The following is a 23,620-nucleotide window of genomic DNA, read 5'->3' as shown; positions in this document are numbered from 1 at the left end:
AAAGCCAAGAAAGCGGAGATAAAATTATCTCCCTATTACCAAGCTGTCGCTAACACCAGTTAGTGACAGCTAATAGGAGATAGCGACCATCTTGGGCCCCGCTTTGCATGTCAGTGATATTTATCACTAATGACATGCAAAGTGGGCGTGCCAAGATGTTAGCGACTGGAAACAGTCGCTAACATCGCTATCTCCTATTACCAACTTTTGGAGATATTCGCGCTAAGCGCGAATATCTCCAAAAGCTAACACCTGCCCTGAGCAGTTCTTCGCCATGTTATCCAATGGGAGGTGGATAACATGGCTAAGAGCATTTGCTCGATAATGCATGAATATCGCTGACTTTTCAGCGATATTCATGCATTGCGGCCGTTTTTTATCGCATTTGCGATAAACCTTGCTAATAGCAAGGTTTATCTGCGATAAAAATCGCCGATGTGCGGCGATAATTTTTGTCTCTAAACAAGTTAGAGACAAAAATTATCGCTAGTTGTTGGTAACATGCCCCATAATTCGGTTGCCTGTACAAAAAGGAGTTTGCTCAGGGATCAGAATTTCCAGTCCCAGTTTTAATACGGGCCATGGGATACATTTTTCCACCATGCAAAACTGATGCAAAAGTCTTACTTGTTGCATTAAATAACAACTTTCAATTCAATGACATATGCCCATATATCCATTTTCATAACCTGTATTGGTAAAAGTCGATAAGCCACTATCAATTGACATACAAGAATATTCTTATATCATTCACAATATTTTGGATTACAAGCAGGTGTGAATGTGAAATGATAATTGTCGTTTGAAAGAGTGAACTTGCCATTTGCACTCTTCATGTTTTTTTAAATAATGTCTACCGCAGTAGAATTACATGGTAATTACTGAAACTGTATAATAGCAAATGCAAATATATAATAGCAAATGCGATCACTATGAAAAGAAAAAGCAATCTCTAAAACTCTGTGGGAATTGATGTTGATATCAACAGAGGCGAGCCTCTGTTGCAGTCTAACAGAATTCATTAGCTAATGAAACTGTGATGGCAGTACAAAGGTTGCATAATCCCTAATGAGGAAGATTTTACTCGGCAGGCTGAATATAAATTGGAAAGAAAACAACAATATTTGCCTGTGCAGCAATATCGCTAAAATGTTTTTCGAACAATATGTCATTTTAGAAAATATACCAGAGAAAAAGCAGAATCTAACTTAGATAATTACCAAAAATAAAATACAAGAATTGTTTGTGGTATGCAAGCAGGGTATTTAACACACATTTCTACATAATAATCTCCCATTACAATATCTATTTCAAGTAGATCCTGTGACAGCAAGAGAAGCAATGAGCAGGAGCATAATCCATAGAAGTGATGACTTTTGAAAACTGAAATAGATACTGGGCAGCAGGGATAATGTGAGTCAGGGTCCATTATATGCGGTGAACATGGCATTCGCAGGTTTCACCATTCTGTAGAATAAGCACGCAGAGTTCACTAGAAAGGACCTCTGGGCTTTTTTCTTCTTTCTAAATGACATAAAAACAACTCAGGTCTGTGTAACTGAAGAAAGGGGTCTCTCTTATGGTCTCATTATGATAAACCCCTTTTCAATTCAGATGAGTCTGGTAATGGCAGCTACCAGCCTACTCAGAATTACAGCAGTGGCTGGTTACCTTTTTATTGATGAGACGTAAGTGTTGGCTTCAATATTAGTGAGCGAGACTTACTTCTTCTCTGAGGGTTAGGTGGGTTCACACAAACTTACTTGCATTCAGTCATACATGACTCACTTATTCTCACTCTGTCACTGTGAACCACCCATCCTCACTCATTCTCACTCAGTCTGACTTATTCTCACTCATTCTGATTCCCTCAGTCTTACTCAGCCTCACTCAGTCTTACTCTGTCCCACTCATGCTCACTCATTATGACTCCTTTTTAAACTTTAAATTTTTTTAATATTTCTTAATATTCTTACATGCTCTATTTGTATGATGTGATTTTAAAATGTTCTTAAATATTGATTATTTGCTGAATTATGTATTAACTTGTGCCTTGATGAATTGCTATGTGATTATGCTCATTCTTTTATGATTTTTAATAATCGAATAAAGATAATTGACTGACTGACTGACTCCCTCAAACTCATGCGGTCACATTCATTCTCACTGAGCCTCACTCAGTCTCCCTCTAACTCATTTGTTCTCTCTGATTCACCCAGTCCTACTCATTCTGATTCACTTAATCTCCCTTTCACTTACTCATGTTCACTCAGTCCCACTCATTCTGTCTCACTCAGTTTCCCTCTAACCCACTCAGCCTCACTCATTCACAGTTAGTCTCACTCAGTTTCAATTTGACCCACTGATTTACACAGTCCCACTCATTTTGATTCACTCATTATCATTCTGACGCCCTCAGTCTCACATATTCAAACTCATTCTTGCTCATTGTGACTCACTCAATCTCACCCAGACTCACTCAGTCACTAAGTCTCACTCAGTCTCATTCAACCTCACTCAATCCTGTCATGATAGCACTAAGTACTTAAATATGTTTAAAAATCGCAAGATTATATATAATTTTTCTAAGCAAAAAGAGTTGGTGTTTAACAAATTTGACAATGGCCTCAATGTGTTTTTGTAAATGTAACCTTCCATCAAATATATATTACAATGGACTAACTTGAAAAGCAATATCCGGGGCAGCACCATTCATGCACAACTTAGCTTGCACAAATAATAGCGAACAGGAAGCTTCCAAATTTTGTCAAGGATTAGTGGAAACTTCATCTTGCTGGGGTTATGCCTCATGTAATACTTGGTCATCTAGTTAAAAATAGCCCCAAGCAGTGGCTCAGATGATGGTTATTCAAAATTGTCAACAATTTAAGTTGAAGAATCAGAACCTGAGTCAGTGAATATTGGAGATACTGAATTATCCTGTCCCTTCTCGGTCTGGTTCACAGGCCATTAACGTTCCAGGACAAAATCTGCATGAGACTCGTTAAATCATCCAAGAAGCCCAACATAGAAATAGGAGTTTGAAATCGAAGTGACCAGTACCAGCATTCAAACCAGCCCAGGTCCAAAACTCTTGTCTTAAAAGTAACATAAGTACAAACAACACAAAACAAGCATTTACAATGCAATGGTTTCGCCTTTGGAAAAGTTAGACCTATTGGCATTGTAGATTACAAAATTTGTATTTATGTGTTGGTTTTGAAAACAGATAAATAAATGGCATTGTCATTTACATTGCCATTAGCTTAATCTCTGCAGTCACTCTGTAGTCCCTAGCCCTCCATAGCACTCCTCAGTCACTCTGCACTCCCTAGCCCTCCCTAGTCACTCTGCACTCCCTAGTCACTCTGCACTCCCTAGTCACTCTGCACTCCCTAGTCACTCTGCACTCCCTAGTCACTCTGCACTCCCTAGTCACTCTGCACTCCCTAGTCACTCTGCACTCCCTAGTCACTCTGCACTCCCTAGCACTCTGCACTCCCTAGCACTCCCTAGTACTCTGCACCCCCTAGCACTCCCTAGTACTCTGCACTCCCTAGCACTCTGCACTCCCTAGTCACTCTGCACTCCCTAGTCACTCTGCACTCCCTAGCACTCTGCACTCCCTAGCACTCCCTAGTCACTCTGCACTCCCTAGTCACTCTGCACTCCCTAGTCACTCTGCACTCCCTAGTCACTCTGCACTCCCTAGTCACTCTGCACTCCCTAGCACTCTGCACTCCCTAGCACTCCCTAGTCACTCTGCACTCCCTAGTCACTCTGCACTCCCTAGCACTCCCTAGTCACTCTGCACTCCCTAGCACTCCCTAGCACTCTGCACTCCCTAGCACTCTGCACTCCCTAGCACTCTGCACTCCCTAGTCACTCTGCACTCCCTAGTCACTCTGCACTCCCTAGCACTCCCTAGTCACTCTGCACTCCCTAGCACTCTGCACTCCCTAGCACTCCCTAGCACTCTGCACTCCCTAGTCACTCTGCACTCCCTAGTCACTCTGCACTCCCTAGTCACTCTGCACTCCCTAGTCACTCTGCACTCCCTAGTCACTCCCTAGCACTCTGCACTCCCTAGCACTCCCTAGTCACTCTGCACTCCCTAGTCACTCTGCACTCCCTAGCACTCCCTAGCACTCTGCACTCCCTAGCACTCTGCACTCCCTAGCACTCTGCACTCCCTAGCACTCCCTAGTCACTCTGCACTCCCTAGCACTCCCTAGTCACTCTGCACTCCCTAGCACTCCCTAGTCACTCTGCACTCCCTAGCAACTCTGCACTCCCTAGCACTCTGCACTCCCTAGTAACTCTGCACTCCCTAGTAACTCTGCACTCCCTAGTAACTCTGCACTCCCTAGTCACTCTGCAGTCACTTTGCAGTCACTCTGCACTCCCTAGCACTCCCTAGTCACTCTGCACTCCCTAGCACTCCCTAGTCACTCTGCACTCCCTAGCACTCCCTAGTCACTCTGCACTCCCTAGCACTCCCTAGTCACTCTGCACTCCCTAGTCACTCTGCACTCCCTAGCACTCTGCACTCCCTAGCACTCTGCACTCCCTAGCACTCTGCACTCCCTAGCACTCTGCACTCCCTAGCACTCTGCACTCCCTAGCACTCTGCACTCCCTAGCACTCTGCACTCCCTAGCACTCTGCACTCCCTAGCACTCTGCACTCCCTAGAACTCTGCACTCCCTAGTAACTCTGCACTCCCTAGTAACTCTGCACTCCCTATTAACTCTGCACTCCCTAGTAACTCTGCACTCCCTAGTAACTCTGCACTCCCTAGTCACTCTGCAGTCACTTTGCAGTCACTCTGCACTCCCTAGTCACTCTGCAGTCACTCTGCACTCCCTAGCACTCTGCAGTCACTCTGCACTCCCTAGCACTCTGCAGTCACTCTGCACTCCCTAGCACTCTGCAGTCACTCACCTTCTGTACCACCTCGGGAGACAGACATCTTCGCATGTGGGAAAATCAGTTCTACCACATCACTTCCTTGGATATAGGATTAAAGGAGGTGCCCCACTATACGGTACTGGGCCTGATGGCTCATCACAGGGTATTCTAGACTGCTCGACAGGAAGTGAAACAGACAGACATGGGCTTAAACTGGTCACCCAGTACGTTCCTTTTACTCGGGCTCCACGTTGCATGTAGCCGCCGTGGTAAAGTGATATCATGTTGAAGATAATCCCCTTTGTGTTACTAATCCTGAAAAGCTTCAGTGTGGAAACAGGGATTATCTAGGATGGAAAAAACAGGAGAATGAAGAGATATCCTCATTGAGACTTGGCTGCAGGGAGGTCTAAAGACACCGGATAGTGCCTTTGAATGAAAGAATGCTTAAAATGCCACAGAGGACTGATACAACCTCAGACGAATAGTATAGCAGTGATTGTTTATAAAATAAAATGCAAATTTAAGCAATATGCCCGAATCTTAGGTTATTGATTCAGTAATTAATATGGTTGGGCAAATAAAGTGGAATTAAGTATATTGTGCTTTTTGTCAAAAAGATGGTGATAATCTTGTGTTTTTTGGAAATGGTGTCCTTGTGAGCGGGCAGACTACCTCATAGTCTGTGATACCAATTCATTCATTAAATTGCAGTTTTCTAAACATGGACAGCTCCCAATGGGTGGCGGAGGACTGTGCACAGGGCAGCTTTGACACTGCGGGCAAAGGGCCCACAGCACCTATATTGCAGCAACCCAGAAGAAACAAAGTCAGACCGAGCGAATCGATGAAGAGCGAATAGTGCCAAGAAGTCTCTGAGTGACACCAGTGGAAAGGACAGCAGAAAAGACAGCCTCCTGAAAGGCATAGACGCCACCTAAAGCGATGGAGTATGATCACAAATACCGGCCAAAAGTGCCAGAATGCAACCGGAACATTAGAAGGCCAAAAACACAGCACACATGTCGCAACAGACAACAATAGAAAATGAGGGCGCAATTCGAGCCTAGAAACAAGAAGTAGGGTCAGAAGAGGCTACCAGTGCTAGTAGCGCATACATTGGGGTCAACCGCGCAAACCACAGAATGAGAGGATAAGACCAGCTACATCAGGCCCTAACAATGCCATAACAAACCGAACATCAGTCATGGATAATGGACCTTTCTGCCACTGCCCACAGGCACTCAGAAAGGAAGACACATGACATTACAGAAACATAAGTGAAGCCGGAAGCCGAACACCAGCGAACCAGAACAAACGACCCGATTGGGATCGGAAAGCATGTACCATAAAACACCACAGGCGCACCCAAGAAGCCATACCATGAAAATGCTGATATCTGAAACCATGGGAAGAGCGCTTAGATCCCCAAGGCAGGACCTAAGCACCAGTCCTGAAGGTGACGCTGAACCACAGACAAGCGCCTGCACCAATGAGTGAAAGATCCTGGCTGCTTGCAAGCGCTACACAAATACAATTGGACACCACTTCTGCAGGTGCCGTGCCACCCACGGGGTCCTCAACTTCTTGTCACTGCACTTGCCAAGCATAGTTTGGTACCTGTACTCCTGTAAAGCGTCCTGATGCCTCCGTCCATGCGCCTGCTATCATAGTTTGGTACCTGTACTCCTGTAAAGCGCTCTGTTGCCTCCGTCCATGCGCCTGCTATCATAGTTTGGTACCTGTACTCCTGTAAAGCGCTCTGTTGCCTCTGTCCATGCGCCTGCTATCATAGTTTGGTACCTGTACTCCTGTAAAGCGCTCTGTTGCCTCCGTCCATGCGCCTGCTATCATAGTTTGGCACCTGTACTCCTGTAAAGCGCTCTGTTGCCTCCGTCCATGTGCCTGTTATCATAGTTTGGTGCCTGTACTCCTGTAAAGCGCTCTGATGCTTCCGTCCATGTGCCTGTTATAATTGTTTGGTACCTGTACTCCTGTAAAGCACCCTGATGCCTCCGGGCCATGCGCCTGCTATCATAGTTTGGTACCTGTACTCCTGTAAAGCGCTCTGTTGCCTCCGTCCATGTGCCTGCTGCAGGTAAGAGACGACGCCGCCAGTCCCCGCGTCCCCTCTGCGCGCTGTGTGATCTTGTGACAGCTTGAAGTTATTGCTGCCTCTTGCGCTACGTGCAGTGCCAAGCATACCCTGTGTACAAGCACGTGTGCAAGGGGGTGGGGGGAGGGCTGCAGGTGAGAACTAATCTGTGGGTACAGCAACAAAGTGCTCATACCTCCAAAGTGCTCGTATTTCAACTTTTCACCGCTGTGATCAAGTTCACTTCCCATTAGACGTCGGGTCTAAACTTCATTTTCTCTTGAAATTGTTATAATTGATGTAGGTGTCGAGTCCCGTATGTAAAGGTGTATATTTGTACTGGACACGTGGGGTGAACGGGGGACCCTCCAGCCGAGGGGGGGGGGGGGGGTTATTTGCATCTATGATGTTAGAATTCGGGAAGGGGTAACTGGTGTTAAAGTGCATAGATTCCGACTGCAGCATGTTGTCAGCGTTGAAGGCACTTGATATTAAATGTCTGGGCGATATGGAGCACACACCTTGTAGTTAAATATAAACTATGTTTGTTTTTAATGAAATGTGGAGCGAATATTTGTTGAAATACCGGACATCGCAACGTTTCAGTTTTGGGAGGGGGTAAAAAGGAAAGCGTTTTTACGAAATGTCTGCTGACTGGAGGTAATTGGAAAGGGTCTGGGTGTGTGTTGCATAGCGCCTAATCCTGGTGTACAGGCTGTGTTTAAAAGATTATGTTGGTGAACACACGAGCAGCGGCGCAGGGAAATAAGTGAATTGCACAGGATCACAGTGTTTTAAAAAAAAAAAAATTCCGCTTCAAACTCCAGTCTTCTCCAATTCACAAGCAGTGATGGGGTCTGCGGACCACCTCTTCTCGACGTGTGCGGTCTTTGTGGGTGGGAAGAAGTGTTGTGCGGGGGGAGGGTTTTGTGTCCCCTGCATAGGTTGTGACTTCATATCTCCCAAGGAGATGCAGGAGCGAAAAGCAACAGCAAAGTGGTCACCAGGGGGTCATTCCTTCTCCCCAGCAACTAGGAACACCTCCAGCCGGAGGGAGTCACCGCGCACCCATACTAGTGAGAAGAAACATGAGGAGGACATTTAGGCTGAGAACTTGTAGTTGGAAGACGAACGCAGGGATAAGCGCAGTTCACCAAGCTATCTCTACCATGGCACATTTTCCAGAGCAGAGCCGTAAAACAAACTCCGCGACCCGTGCTTCAGATAAAAACCCGAACATTGTTTTAGTGATCCAGTGTTTCTGTCCAATAACACATATCTCTCCCGGCTTCTTTACTCGCGCCACTCTGTGGGAAATGATATGGTTGGTGAAGGACTTATTATGGACCCGACTGGGCTTCTAAATTCTACTCGCCGACATCCTATAAACTGTACAATTTTGGCGTAGTAAAGCCCGTTCGCATGCTCATGGTCGTTGGGTCTTCCGACAGAGGGAGCAAGTTGGAAGCACGAAGAAATGCATACACATTAAGTTCAACAAAAGGATCGATTCTCAGAATTACCAATTCCGTAACCAGCACACCAACCAGTTAGTCCACATGCGCCTGATAAACATACTCGAGTTTCACTCTCAATTGCGATCGCGGTCTGATCCTGGAAGGAAGAAAGGCTGCGTCAGCCCTGCCAGGAGACGAGCATCCCACCTGAATGAATCGAGTCCAAAACGTTAAGTCAGAAAACACTGATCCACAGCCTCGGTCCTTCGCTCTCGCTCCACCGTCGAGGTGCCAGCTGAGCGCCGCTCGGTGTCTCGCTGTGCTGAAAGCGCCTCGCGTTACTTCTTCCGAGGACGACCGTCCACTCTTCTGCAACTCGCTCCCTCAGAGCCTCGCTAACCAGACACCGCATCTTCAGTCAGCCTAACAGAGACTCGGACCGACGCACGTGCGATGTCTTCGGACTACGCAACACGCTGGAACAAGTGCCTCACCTAGGACGTGCCGAGACTCAAAACACAAAGAAACAAGTCAGGTCCCGGGCCGGCCAGCCAATCACAGCGCGGCCCGGGGAATGACGTCACGGGGTGTCCCGGGCCGGCAGCCAATGACAGCGCGGCCCAGGACAAAGGGGCGGAACTTAAAAAAACACAGAGAAACGCCCCCGAATCGCGTTTTCACAAGAAAACGCGATTGACAGCCTCTGTCTCCCAATGGCTAGCCTCCATTTATGGAGCTAGCCAATTGGAAACAGAGGCTGTCCTAACCTCACTATTAAAAACAACAGATTTCGATCTGGGAGGGGCTTCGCCCCTCGCCAGGTTACGAAACCTAAAAACGGAGAATGAGGATTTTTTTTTCTGCTACACCCAATCCCAACCCCTACCCAGTGCCCTCGCCCAATCCCTCCCCCCACCTCTGGGAACCCATGCCTCAATATCTGGACAGATGGAGTCCAGGTAATTGCATCCCAGAGGAATCCCCCCAGCCACAAGCCTAAAAAAGAAAAAGTACCCGAAGAGAGAAAAAAGAAGGCAGAGAAGCCCTACCTATACTTCAAAGCAGACGGGGTCAGTTAGGAGAAGCATGGGACTTAAATAATTATACTCTTCTCTTCACACCTCTTCACACCTTAACCTCTCTCATCCAAAATCTCAAGTTATATCAATTCCCCTTGAGGTATTTCCCTTGCAGCCACTCTGGGCAGACAGCCAGTACAGCGACATAAACTTCTACACACATTTTTACTACGGCGCAACGACCTAGGAGAGCAAGCGACATGATGAACTATACATTGCTCCATCAACTACAAGCTCTCTGTCGCCCGCTACACTCCAAAACACCTTCAAGATCTAAGTTTTCATTATTAACTTTAAAGGAATGTGGACTACACAGGCACCCCCACGAACTAGCTCTCCGACAAATGCTGCATTCTGCACCATCCGACCCCCCCTTATTGGCTGTCTCATACACCAGTTTTTATTCCCCCGCTATTTTATGGAACTACTGTATATTAGCAATTTTAGCATTATTAATGAAGTTGTTTTGTTTATTCTAATCTATGTTTTATCTGTTTGCAAAGGTTTTAATTAATCATGCAATAAAGTGTTATTATTATTATTTACAAACTATACGGGGAGAGAAGGAAATACAAGCTTCCCCTACCCTGATGAATTTTACCCCCCACTAAACCCTCCAACTACATTCAGCCGGTATTAACCCACTTATAGACCCTTTATAGACCCCCATTACTGATGCTATTGAGCAGCTCATCCGCTTCCTGCACCGATCTTATATTGTGAATTTTGTTGGTATGCATCACCTTTAAAAAGGCTGGGAATTTTAGTTGGGCCACTGCCCCTGGTTTTTTAAAATCTTCCAGCATCTTGCCCATTTCACATTGCCTCTCCAAGGTGCACCTCGAGAGATCCGACCGGATCTCAAACGAGAATTCTTTTGCCCGCACTGATTTCAGTTTTAGTGCTGAATTCAGGATTTTATCCTTTAGGGCAAATGTAAGGAAATTGATGAGAATTGTTCTGGGTCTGGGTGTATTAGGGCTCCTTCGAAAAGGATCCCTATGTACCCTCTGTATATCCCAACTTAGGGGTCGATTAGGATGGTGGACTGAAACGGGTCCGACCGCCATGGTCGCGGCAAATATACTCCCGACCGCACCGCGGATAAACCGCCGGTGCGATTAGAATTTTTCCGCCAGCACACACCGACCACGGCGGACGGATCACACCAAAGACAGCCACACGTGGACGGTACCACCGAAAAACCGTCCGTCGCAGACGCAACGCCGGCAGGAACAGGCCCAACCTCTGCCAGGACTGCGGGGGGATTGCCCGCACGATTAGGATAACCCCGCCATCCCAGCGGAACTCACCACCGTCCACGACTGCCGCGGAAAAAAAGCATCGAAAAACCGAGCTTGGCTGCGGAAGGACCAAACGAACATCAAACCGAAACAAAAATGGCGGACGGAAGTAAATAGTAAACGAAAAAAACTGGACATACACCTACCTGGAATGCCCACCCCCAACAACTACACGCCCCAATGACACCCCCCCCAGCACAAACAAGAGCATCCAAGTCTCCACACCCACAGAACACCTGACTGCAAAAAAACATTGGGACACAACCACCACACAGGGTATAAAAGGAATCCCTCCCATTACCACAATCCTTTGCATCACAGCACAGCTGCAAGAAAGAGGCACACATCACACACAACAGACACACACAAACACACATACAACCTGCACACCAACACACCCACCACACCAACCCCCACAACACCATCCCTAAATACCACACACCTGCACACCCAACACACACAACACCTTGCACATCACATACCATGGCCCCCAAGAAAAAACCCAAGTTCACAGAGAGTGAGTTGAAGGTCATGGTAGATGAAATCATCCATGTAGAACCACATCTGTTCGGTACCCTAGTCCAGCAGACCACCTTGGCAAATAAAACCACAAAGTGGGACAGGATAGTGACCAGAGTGAATGCTTCAGGACTGTGCCACGCACCAAACACGATATCCAGAGGAGGTGGCACGACCTCAAGGCAAGGGTGAAAGGCATCAGGGCCAAGAACCACCTGTGGGCACACTACACTGGCGGTGGCCCTCCCATGGATCCAATACCATACACCCAATGGGAGGAGAAGGTGCTAGCTACACTGCACCCTGAGAGCCTGGAAGGAATAGATGAGGGAGTGGAGGCTGGTAAGTACAAACCAATGACCACCATCACACTGTTATTTCCTGCCTTTCACAACTGCTAAGACACATCTCCCAGGCTCCAATCCATGCATGTGGACCACACAGTCACCCAAATGTGAACCCCAGGGCTCAAATGCACCCACCATGATCAACATCAAATGTAGCCTCCTATGTTCCCAGGCTTGCATGTGGTCAAGCAGCTAACACCAAAACTCCCAACATGCCCCCATGTCTACAGGGAGGGTGGGTGTGGGTAAGAGGCCAGCACTACAACTCCCAACAGGCCCCCATGTCTACAGGGAGGGTGGGGTGGGTGAGAGGCCAGTACTACAACTCCCAACAGGCACCCATGTCTACAGGGAGGGTGGGTGTGGATGAAAGGCCTGCACTACAACTCCCAACGGGCCCCCCATGTCTGCAGGGAGGGTGGGTGTGGGTAAGAGGCCAGCAATACAACTCCCAACGGGCCCCCATATCTACAGGGAGGGGGGGGTGGGTGAGAGGCCAGGGATACAACTCCCAACAGGCCCCCATGTCTACAGGGAGGGTGGGTGTGGGTGAGAGGCCAGCACTACAGCTACCAACAGGCCCCCCATGTCTACAGGGAGGGTGAGGGTGGGTGAGAGGCCAGCACCACAACTCCCAACAGGCCCCCATGTCTATATAGAGGGTGGGTGTGGGTGAGAGGCCAGCACTACAACTCCCAACAGGCACCCATGTCTACAGGGAGTGTGGGTGTGGATGAAAGGCCTGCACTACAACTCCCAATGGGTCCCCCATGTCTGCAGGGAGGGTGGGTGTGGGTGAGAGGCCAGCACTACAGCTACCAACAGGCCCCCCATGTCTACAGGGAGGGTGGGGGTGGGTGAGAGGCCAGCACCACCACTCCCAACAGGCCCCCATGTCTATAGGGAGGGTGGGTGTGGGTGAGAGGCCAGCACTATAACTCCCAACAGGCACCCATGTCTACAGGGAGGGTGGGTGTGGATGAAAGGCCTGCACTACAATGCCCAATGGGCCCCCCATGTCTGCAGGGAGGGTGGGTGTGGGTGAGAGGCCAGCACTACAACTCCCAACGGGCCCCCATATCTACAGGGAGGGTGGGGGTGGGTGAGAGGCCAGCGCTACAACTCCCAACAGGCCCCCATGTCTACAGGGAGGGTGGGGGTGGGTGAGAGGCCAGCACCACAACTCCCAACAGTCCCCCTTGTCTACAGGGAGGGTGGGTGTGGGTGAGAGGTCAGCTCTACAACTCCCAACAGGCCCCCATGTCTACAGGGAGGGTGGGTGTGGGTGAGAGGCCAGCACCACAACTCCCAACAGGCCCCTAAGTCTACAGGGAGGGTGGGTGTGGGTGAGAGGCCAGCACTACAACTCCCAATATGCACCCATGTCCCACCCCAGAGCAAGATGGAGTCCCCCCACCATGTGCTTACCAGTGCATCTCCCTCTTCAAACTTACAGCTAGGTAGCCATCTTCACAGGGAGGGGTGGGTGTGAGGGGGAAGTTTGTACTCCAAATTCCAATGTACACCCTCCACCATCATGATTGCAGCGAGGAGCAACACAACACATGGCTTCGTAGTAACTCCATGGTTAAATTGTGAAATTAAACATGGGACAGGTGAGTACACAGTGCCTGCATACTGCATTCGTCGAACAACAAACAAGTGCCATATGTCCACAGAAGGACCCACAAATAACAGACCCTTGGACACATGGAAGAGAAGCGTCACATCTGCACACATCAAAGAACCTGCAAGGGGAAACTTGGACATGGTGGCAGTCCACTCAATCCATGTAGTAGACATATTGTGCATGATGTGAGACTTGACATACCCACAACAGCAAGTACAATGTATTTCCTGACACAAGGCACATGGATGCAATGTCCAAAGCCTGTCCCTAACACAAGGTAGACCATCCACATGAAAGGCCAACATAAGCCTCCTTTGACAATGACTGGACCAGGTACAGTAGCAAGGTAGGTTGTCCACAGCCCTGGTGAACATTCCCTAGTCCACATTGCTGAGCCACAGCAACAATGTCAAAATGACTACAAAACTACACAGAGTCCAGGGGTACCATCCAATACCAGAACAGCACAACACATATCCAAGTATTGTCTCCCCACCTCCACACCACCATAATGCCCAGTAATGTGTACCAAACCAATGTGATGACATCAACAACCATGTCCTGAATCCCTAGAAAATTTTAATGTAACAACAACAAACCTGTCATGTCCACAGCATTGATTCTTAAATTCTTGTCCCTCAGGTGACTGAGAACTGGCAGGAGAACCCAGCAACCGCCAGCACCAGTCGCCCCCCTCACAGCATGGACTCTCCGGTGATGATTCCCTGGACACCTCGGATGCGGAGGGCGCGCCGGTCCGCCTACACTCCCAGGACATCCCTGCCCCCAGCACTTTGGCCAGTGGAACCACAGCAACTTCTGCCATTGGGACCTGTGCAGCTACTACCACCACCACCACCACCACCAGTCCTGCCTGTGCGCCCCTCCCTGACCCATTGGACGATGGCGGACCATCAACATCACAGGCTAGCAGGGAAAGTGGACGGGTGAGGACACAGGTGAGGACACAGCTTCCGGACAGGAGGGCAGGTGCAAGGCCAGGTGGGGGACAAGACCCACCCAGTCCTGGGGCCGAGAACCTGGATCTCATTTCAAGAGTGCATGTGTCGTACGAGCGGTCGCAGGCACAGGCGGATCGGGTGCGCCAAGACTCACTTGAGACACACCAGCTGTTGAGGTCCATGGACAACCGTATGTGACAAATGGTGGACCACATGGGGCAGCAAACATCTGTTTGGAGGGAGTGGTTATCACCTCCCCCTCCCCCTCCCCCAAGTGGCCAGTGGGACAGGACACCACCACCACCACCATCACCAGAGGCCACTGACAGGGAGGTGTCCCCCGAACAAGCTGCCCCCACAGCTGGGTCCACTCCGGCTCAAAGACGGAGGGGCCGTCCGAGGCTGGATATAGGACAGAGCAGCAGTGGGAATGCACCAGCCAACCGCCCGAAGAGGAGCCGGCACTGACTTCACCCGTCATTGAGCCTGGCATTCACTCTGTGAACTATCTTGCCCCACATTGCCAAGCATTGGCACACGTCTGTTGGACTAGGTTTACACCACACAATGTGGTGTCTACACGGTGGGATCATCTGACAGGACCTTCAACTCACTCCTCCCCTTCACTAACATTTTGTAAATATCTACAAACACAAATCCACCCCCTGTAAATAAACACCATGGAAACACTCAAGGCTGTGTGACCGCCATGTATTAAACACAGGTTTGTCTTAGTTGTTGTCATTACCAGGTGCAGGGATCAATGTTGTTCGGAATAATGGCTCTGTGGGAGTGACCTAGGGATAATGAGAGAACAACAAGCACAGGTCAGGAAACTGAATCACACACATCACACCACACCGTACTGCAACATCCCACAAACCACACTCATCACAAATTAAGCAGAGCGCAGGACACACATCAGGGAGCATTGCATGTACACCATGTCCCACACCATTTGCGAACAGAACATACCAGAACAGGCAGCATTCACACACCACATCCACCCATCACCAGCAAACATACCTCACGCATTGAACAGCAGCACAAGACGTAGTTACTCACATTCAAGGAAAGTAGCAGTCAATGAGCTGACGCCTCTGGTCTACACCTTCTTCCTCCCCACTATCCTCATCACTGGACATGGGTGGGATGGGAGGTGGAGCATCCTGTTGGTCTGCAGGGTCCAGGATCACTTCAATATTTTTGCGCAAGGCCAGGTTGTGGAGCATGCAGCAGGCAACCACGATTTCGCATACTTTGCCGGGTGAGTATGGCAGGGCCCCTCCGGTTTTATCCAGGCAGCGAAACCTAGACTTCAGCAGTCCATATGTACGTTCCACCACCCGACGTGTCTTCTCATGGGCCTCATTATAGCGCATTTCACCTGGGGTAGTTGGAATCCGTAGGGGGCTCAGCAGCCATGGGCATTTTGGGTACGCAGAGTCACCTAGGTGGGGGGATGACAGACACATACATCAGTACCAGTACTGGTGGGAACAGCATGGCACACATACAACACAGAAGTCATCACAGCACACTCACCTACAAGCCACGCACGATCTTGATGCAGATAAGCCATCAGTTGGGGGACAATGCTGCTCCGCAGGATGAGGGAGTCATGTGCGGATCCCGGAAATCTGGCACACACATTGGAGATGATGTTGTCAGCCAGGCACACCACTTGGACATTGATTGAATGGTAGTGCTTCCGATTGCGATAGATGGGTTCATGTGCCTAGGGTGGAACTATACCAATATGTGTGCCATCAATGGCATCCACTACTTGTGGAATCTGGGCCAGGGCATAGAAGTCCCCTTTCACTGCTGCCAACTCTGCCAGATGAGGGAAATGGATGTAATCATCCTTGTAACGCATCATGGCTTCCAGCACATCTCGCAGTACCATGCTAAACATGGATTGGGACATCCCTCCGGCATGACCAACTGTGTACTGGAATGTGCCCGTAGCAAAGAAGTGAAGTGCCGCCATCACCTTTGCTGTGGGTGTAATTGCTCCAGAATATGGCATGTGTGGCTGCAGGTGCGGTGCCAATTGTGATACAAGCTCCTGCAATGTCGGTCGGTCAAGCCGAAATTTGCACATCACCTCCTCTCCAACCATGTCCTCCAGCACAGTGTATGGTCGATGCACATTTGGAGCCCTCCTGTGTGGGAGTAGATGGGAGCAGATGTCAATTGGACAACACGGCACAGCTGCACCACACTATCACATCTTGACCAACACACCACAAATAATCCATGTTGCAGACACTGATTGTATGTGTGACGTGACAGAAATATAAGGCACTACAGCCAACTACACACACAATGTTCAACCACAAACAACATCCTGTGTGCAAATATGTACAATGGTACGTGCACACATGTTGCATGAACAGATAACAATACATGACAGAGGGCACATGTGTGGACAAGCATCCCCACAGACACACATGGATGTGCACTCACAACACGAACCTGGAACACACCCTCCATGTCTCCATGCACCCATGACACCACCAACAATGCTGTGCATGCTCACATGACAGGCAATGACATACAACAGACGACACACAGACGCGTACACAGAATGCGTGTATCCCCCCATCATTGCTTTTTTCACACACAAAACACACACTCACAACTGGATAAAACTGTGGATACACAGCCTTAAGGGACTTTGTAGATGTGTACACTTTGAAACTTGTGACCTCAAAACCAAGATGTCACCACATTAATTTGCAATGCACATCTGATGCAACTTGAGCTCACATCACTGTCCTTTGACAACCACTGGCAATGTCAATAGTATGCTCACACATGCAATAAATGGACATTGTTGACACGTGGACACTGGCCATTGACAGAACATAATGATTTTTGAGGCATTCCGGACATGCCCTGACACACATGTACACCTATTATCATTAGTTGTGTGCGGAGACATGCAGTGTGTCTACACACCGAGTCAGGGCACGCCGCCCGCCATCACAGAAAAAGATCCTTGCTATTGTAATTGTGCGTACCATTGGCTGCATGGGCAAGGTCCATCATGGTCACACACCGCCAACCACATGTACGCGCTACCGCGATGGTGCATCATTTGAAAATCATCACTCGCTGGCATCGAAATGGCAGAGCACGCATTCCGTGGGAGCGGGGCAGGCTAACAGATAGATTAGAATGTGCAAGTGGAAATGGCAATTGGCATCACCCTATTCAGTCACATAGTGGCACCCACCGCCGTGTCCGGGCGGTTGGTGCCGCTATGTGTATTGATGTCACCGTGGCATGGATGGACATGGGCGATTACCCACCACCGGGTCTGGGCGGTGGGTGCCTCTATGTGTATTGATGTCACCGTGGCATGGATTGCCATGGGCGGTTACACACCGCCGGGTCCGGGCGGTGGGTGCCGCTATGTGTATTGATGTCACCGTGGCATGGATGGCCATGGGCAGTTACCCACCGCTGGATCCAGACGGTGGGTGCCGCTATGTGTATTGATGTCACCGTGGCATGGATGACCATGGTGGACCCGGCGGTGGGTAACTATGTGACTGAATGGGAGGATACCAACTGCCATTTCCACTTGCACATTCTAACGTATCTGTAAGCCTGCCCCTCCCCCGCGGAATGCATGCTCCACCATTGCAATGCCAGCGAGTGATAATTTTCAAATGATGCACCATCGCGGTAGCGCGCACATGCGGTTGGCGGTGTGTGACCGTGATGGTCCTTGCACATGCAGCCAATGGAAACAGGTACCGCGGGACGCGTAAGCAAATTCAAAAAAAGCGGACCTGTGGACCGCTACAGCGGGGCCAGTCATTGGCTCATTTTGAATGAGGCAGCCCGGGAACACCAATGGCTGCAGACGTGTGCCACTGATATCGGATCAGGGCCCTATAAATGTGTGAGTTTGAGCACCACACATCCACTGCTTCCAGCCACTGCTGCCTGCACCCATCACCTCTACCTGCTGCTGCCCACTCCACCAACTGCTGCTGTTGTGCTAGTGTCCTGGACCTTGCCATGGTGAGATTTGGACATATCCGGTCCCGTCCCTTCATTGCAGAGGAGCTGGAGGTCTTGTGGACGGTTTGCTCCACCACTATGAACGGCTCTACGGTGCCCCAGGAAAGGTGGTAAGTGCAGTGGGGGACATGTTGGTGTGCATGAGGTGGTCCCTGACTCCTGCCTCTGCAATCTGGGCGATGTTCTGTGGGAGGCAGTGTGGGTATGCCCCAGCAGGCCAGGCACGCTGTGATGTGTTCCTGGTTCTGTCACTGACTGATTGACCTCTATGCTGCAAAGTGTTATCTTTAAGGGGTCACAAACATGACATGTGTAGTCTTCTGGCTGTGCTGGGTCACGACCGATCACAGCTATCTTGTGGGTGTGTACCTCACCTGCTTTCCATGATGGACTAATGCCATATTGACCTGTTAGTCACATATGTTGTACTGTGTATGGCTGCTGACAGATACCTGTACCTTCTATCTGTGCGAATGGCCAACTGTTCACTGACTTGCCTCCTCTTGTCTCCCATTATGGTAGGTCAAGCTGCACTATCGCAAGGCCGTGTGGAGAGCCATAGCGCGTGATGTATGGGCAGTGTGGGTGTGCAACAGGCGACACGCACACTGCCACAAGCAGTGGGACGACATCTCCAGGCTCAGCAAGAATCTGGCGGAGATGACACTGGGGCTGATTCACCGATCAGGCCGGCTTGCACTACGTACCATGACCCCTCTAACGCTACGTATCATAACTGTGACACATCTTAACCTGTCCGCATGGTTGAGAGGGGAGCAGCAGCAAACTGGCGGTAAGCACAATGAATGGGTTTGTGACTTGGGGGTGCATGCATGTATTGCTGGTCAGACACAGTAGTGACATCCGTGGTGTATATGGTGTGCTGCTATTGCATGTTGGTGGCATTAGCGGAGTGAGAGTTAGCATCCATGTCCGCCAGCTGGACATACCAGTTGCATTGTAGTGCAGGGGCCCAGGACATGCCATTCAGGTCTGTGGTCCCATGGCATCACATGTGTGGTGGTCTGCATGCACTTGCCCTGTTTGTTTCATGTACATGTGTCACAGGGCCCACTAACTCTTTGACATGAGGATGTCTGGTAAGGGTGGTTCATGTGCAGGGTGGGTGTGACATGTTGTTCAGCAGTCAATGAAGTTTGGATTTTGTAATTTGCAGTACGTGAGTGTGGCACTCAGGTATACCTCTTATCTCTCTCTTTCAGCTTTGGACGAGAGCACTGACAGACAAACTACGGAGGTTAGTGGTGGCAATGCACCCGCATCAGAGATCACACAAATGCAGACTGAGACGGAAGAGAGCAGCCCCGGAGAGGGGGACAGAACTATCCCTGAGGACTCACATGTGGAGACACCATCGTCCTCATCTTCAGACAGCGGTGGTGAGTCATCACTGTTGGTAGACACAGGGAGTAGACAAACTACACTTTCAATCGGTACACAGCACTCTGGGCCCACACTGCCACCAACTGCAACAAGTACTGCTCGTGCCCGCCAGAGTAGGGGGAGCAGAGTGGCATTTGGTGCAGGCACCGCTGCCCCTGCCCCTGTGACACAGACTGCCCTTAGTGCTGAGGCGGTTGATCTGCTGCGACAGCTGTGTGTAGGGCAGACAAACATGATAAATGCATTCCTGGACCACAATAGGAAGTTGGGGCAGGTGGTAGCATTCATGGAGGGGATGCATGGTGATGTTGCTGGTCTCCACAGAACAGTACAGTCCTTATCCAACACAGTGTCTGCAGCCATACAACAGTCACATGGACAAGGTTCTACTTCAGTTCACCCATCCACACCACTGACTGTCTCAGGGCAGAGTGACATTTCTTAACATGCCTCATTTTCAGGGTATTGCACTAGAAGCAGGCACAGGCAGCAAGGCAGGCAACGGAGGCCACATACACCATCCCCTAGGAGAGGGAAATCTTTCACAGAACACAACATCAGGTACCCTGGAGATGACACACCGGACCCTCATGGGGTGATGGGGGACCCGGATTCACAGGGCACACAGGCATCCCCCTCAAAAGGTACTCCCAAGGGCAAGGCACATCTCATGGACAAGGCACAGACCAAGGAAAGGGCCTCCGCAAAGGACAGGACACCACCCACGGACACGGCTCCTCCCAAGGAGCAGGCACCTCCCAAAGACAGGGCCACTCCCAAGGACTGTGCCCCTACAAAGGACAGGGCACCTTCCAAGGACAGGGCACCTCACAAGTACAGGGCCACTCCCAAGGACCGGCCCCCTACAAAGGACAGGGCACCTCCCAAGGACAGGGCACCTCCCAAGGACAGGGCCACTCCCAAGGACAGGGCCCCTACAAAGGACAGGGCCACTCCCAAAGACCGGGCCCCTACAAGGGACAGGGCACCTCCCAGGGACAGAGCACCGCCCAGGGAGAAGGCACCTCCCAGGGCCAAGGCATCTCCCATGGACAGGCCATCCACCAAGGACAGACATCCATCACCCATGCGTCCCCTGAAGCTGGTGTTGGTGAAGGAACGTAAACCGCATGTGTCAGAGGTGGAGTCCCCCCCATACCTCTACTCCCATCCACACGCCGGTGAAGCAGAGGAAGGAGTACAGTGTTGTTGCATCCCCCTTTACACATGATGCAGAGGGCAGAAGGCAGGGCCAGAGCAAGCGTCAAGCAGGGTCCAGCACGTCCTCAGAGAGCAGAGCCCCACCAGCACATGATCCACCTTTGATGGGTGATGTTTCAGATGAGCCCGCACCGCTTACCATTCCAGTCATGTCCAGGGTGCCCTTCCAAATCCCAAAGAAATGGAAACACACACCAGTAACACCTGACCACCCCAATGTCACTCCAGTACAGCTGTCCCCAGCTCCCAGAGCTGCCTCCTGGCCCATACAGCCCTGTGGCTCATCATTTCAGTGGTCCTAGTGGGTCAGCTGCAGTTCACACTCATGTGTCAGATAGTGGCACTGTGTCTGTTGTTCGCTGTCATGCCTCATGTAGTAGCACTGTGTCAGTTGTGCACTCTCCTGTTTCAGGTACTGCCACTGTGTGTGTCCTCCACTCTCATGTCTCAGATGCTGGCATGGTATTTGTTGGTCACTGTCCAGGGACAAGTCCCGTCAGTGTGTCTGGGTCTATTGCTCATGTGTCAGTCACTAGAGCTGTGGCTGTTTCTCACACTCCTGTAGCTGGTCCTGCCAGTGTGTCTGGGTCTATTGCTCATGTGTCAGTCACTAGAGCTGTGGCTGTTTCTCACACTCCTGTATCAGGTCCTGCCAGTGTGTCTGGGTCTATCGGTCATGGGTCAGTCACTAGAGCTGTAGCTGTTTCTCACACTCCTGTATCAGGTCCTGCCAGTGTGTCTGGGTCTATCGCTCATGTGTCAGTCACTAGAGCTGGGGCTGTTTCTCACACTCCTGGATCAGGTCCTGCCACTGTATCCGAAGCTATGAGGTACCACAGTCCACCTGATTCTGTGCTGTCAGGTGCAGTTCCCATCACTCAAATCTCATTGTACTTGATGTCAGGATTGTCCACTGTAACCACCCTTGCAATATTATTGTCCATGGGACTGTCCGTATGACACACGTCCTTGTGCTGCCTCAGATGTACCTTCTCTGTTCTGTACCATGGACTGTTGATGCACTTTTCCCCTCTCATGTGCTGCCTCAGATGTAGCTGCTCTGTTGTGAACACTGCCCTGTTGCGGTTCTGATACTGCATTGTGCCCTCTCATGTGCTGCCTCAGATGTACCTGCTCTGTTCTGTACCATGGACCATTGATGCACTTTGCCCCTCTCATGTGCTGCCTCAGATATACCTGCTCTGTTCTGTCCCATGGACTGTTGATGCACTTTGCCCCTCTCATGTGCTGCCTCAGATGTAGCTGCTCTGTTGTGAACACTGCCCTGTTGCTGTTCTGATACTGCATTGTGCCCTCTCATGTGCTGCCTCAGATGTACCTGCTCTGTTCTGGACCATGGACTGTTGATGCACTTTGCCCCTCTCATGTGCTGCCTCAGATGTACCTGCTCTGTTCTGTACCATGGGCTGTTGATGCACTTGGTCCCTCTCATGTGCTGCCTCAGATGTACCTGCTCTGTTCTGAACAGTGCCATGTTGCTGTTCTGATACTGCATTGTGCCCTTTCATGTGCTGCCTCAGAAGTAGCTGCTCTGTTGTGAACACTGCCCTGTTGCTTTTCTGATACTGCATTGTGCCCTCTCATGTGCTGCCTCAGATGTACCTACTCTGTTCTGTACCATGGACTGTTGATGCACTTTGCCCCTCTCATGTGCTGCCTCAGATGTACCTGCTCTGTTGTGAACACTGCCCTGTTGCTGGTCTGATACTGCATTGTGCCCTCTCATGTGCTGCCTCAGATGTAGCTGTTCTGTTGTGAACACTGCCCTGTTGCTGTTCTGATACTGCATTGTGCCCTCTCATGTGCTGCCTCAGATGTACCTGCTCTGTTCTGTACCATGGACTGTTGATGCACTTTGCCCCTCTCATGTGCTGCCTCAGATGGACCTGCCCTGTTGTGAACACTGCCCTGTTGCTGTTCTGATACTGCATTTTGCCCTCTCATGTGCTGCCTCAGATGGACCTGCTGTGTTGTGAACACTGCCCTGTTGCTGTTCTGATACTGCATTTTGCCCTCTCATGTGCTGCCTCAGATGTACCTGCTCTGTTCTATCCAGTGTGCATGCTCTTGGCTACTCACAAAGTCAACCTCTGTGCAATAAAGCAAGTTAATCCTGTGTTGTGGATTATCTGTGTCATTCCTGGTTGTTTCCTTGCATTGTTGATATATTGCTGCTGTCGCCATAGAACCCCTAGCCGCTAAACTCCGACAACACCAGAAACATCGCGCCCTCGCCTACCCAGAGCGACAACTCCTGATCGCGTTATATGCTGACGACATGACCCTCTACGTAGACAAACCACAAGAAAATTTGAATCCCTTATTGCGCGAGATTACCAAATTCGGAGCAATAGCGGGGATACAGATAAACTGGGCAAAATCGGCTATGTTCCCCCTGACGGACAAAACCACGGAGTTTCCTCTTGACTACCCCTAGTGTGGGAATCTGAGGAAATAAAATATTTAGGAATCAGAATCACCAGGCATCGAGAGGCCCTCATCAGAGCAAATTATGGGACGGCCCTGGACAAACTGATGGACAACGTAACCAGGTGGTTACACCTTCCCTTATCTATGGCAGGCCGCATTTCCCTTATTAAAATGGTGGTCCTCCCCAAACTATTATATCT

The sequence above is a fragment of the Lissotriton helveticus genome, chromosome 5_1 (assembly GCF_964261635.1).
Source record: "Lissotriton helveticus chromosome 5_1, aLisHel1.1, whole genome shotgun sequence".
Taxonomy (NCBI): Eukaryota; Metazoa; Chordata; class Amphibia; order Caudata; family Salamandridae; genus Lissotriton; species Lissotriton helveticus.
The sequence above is the reverse complement of the archived record's forward strand: the minus strand, read 5'-3'. Positions refer to the sequence as shown.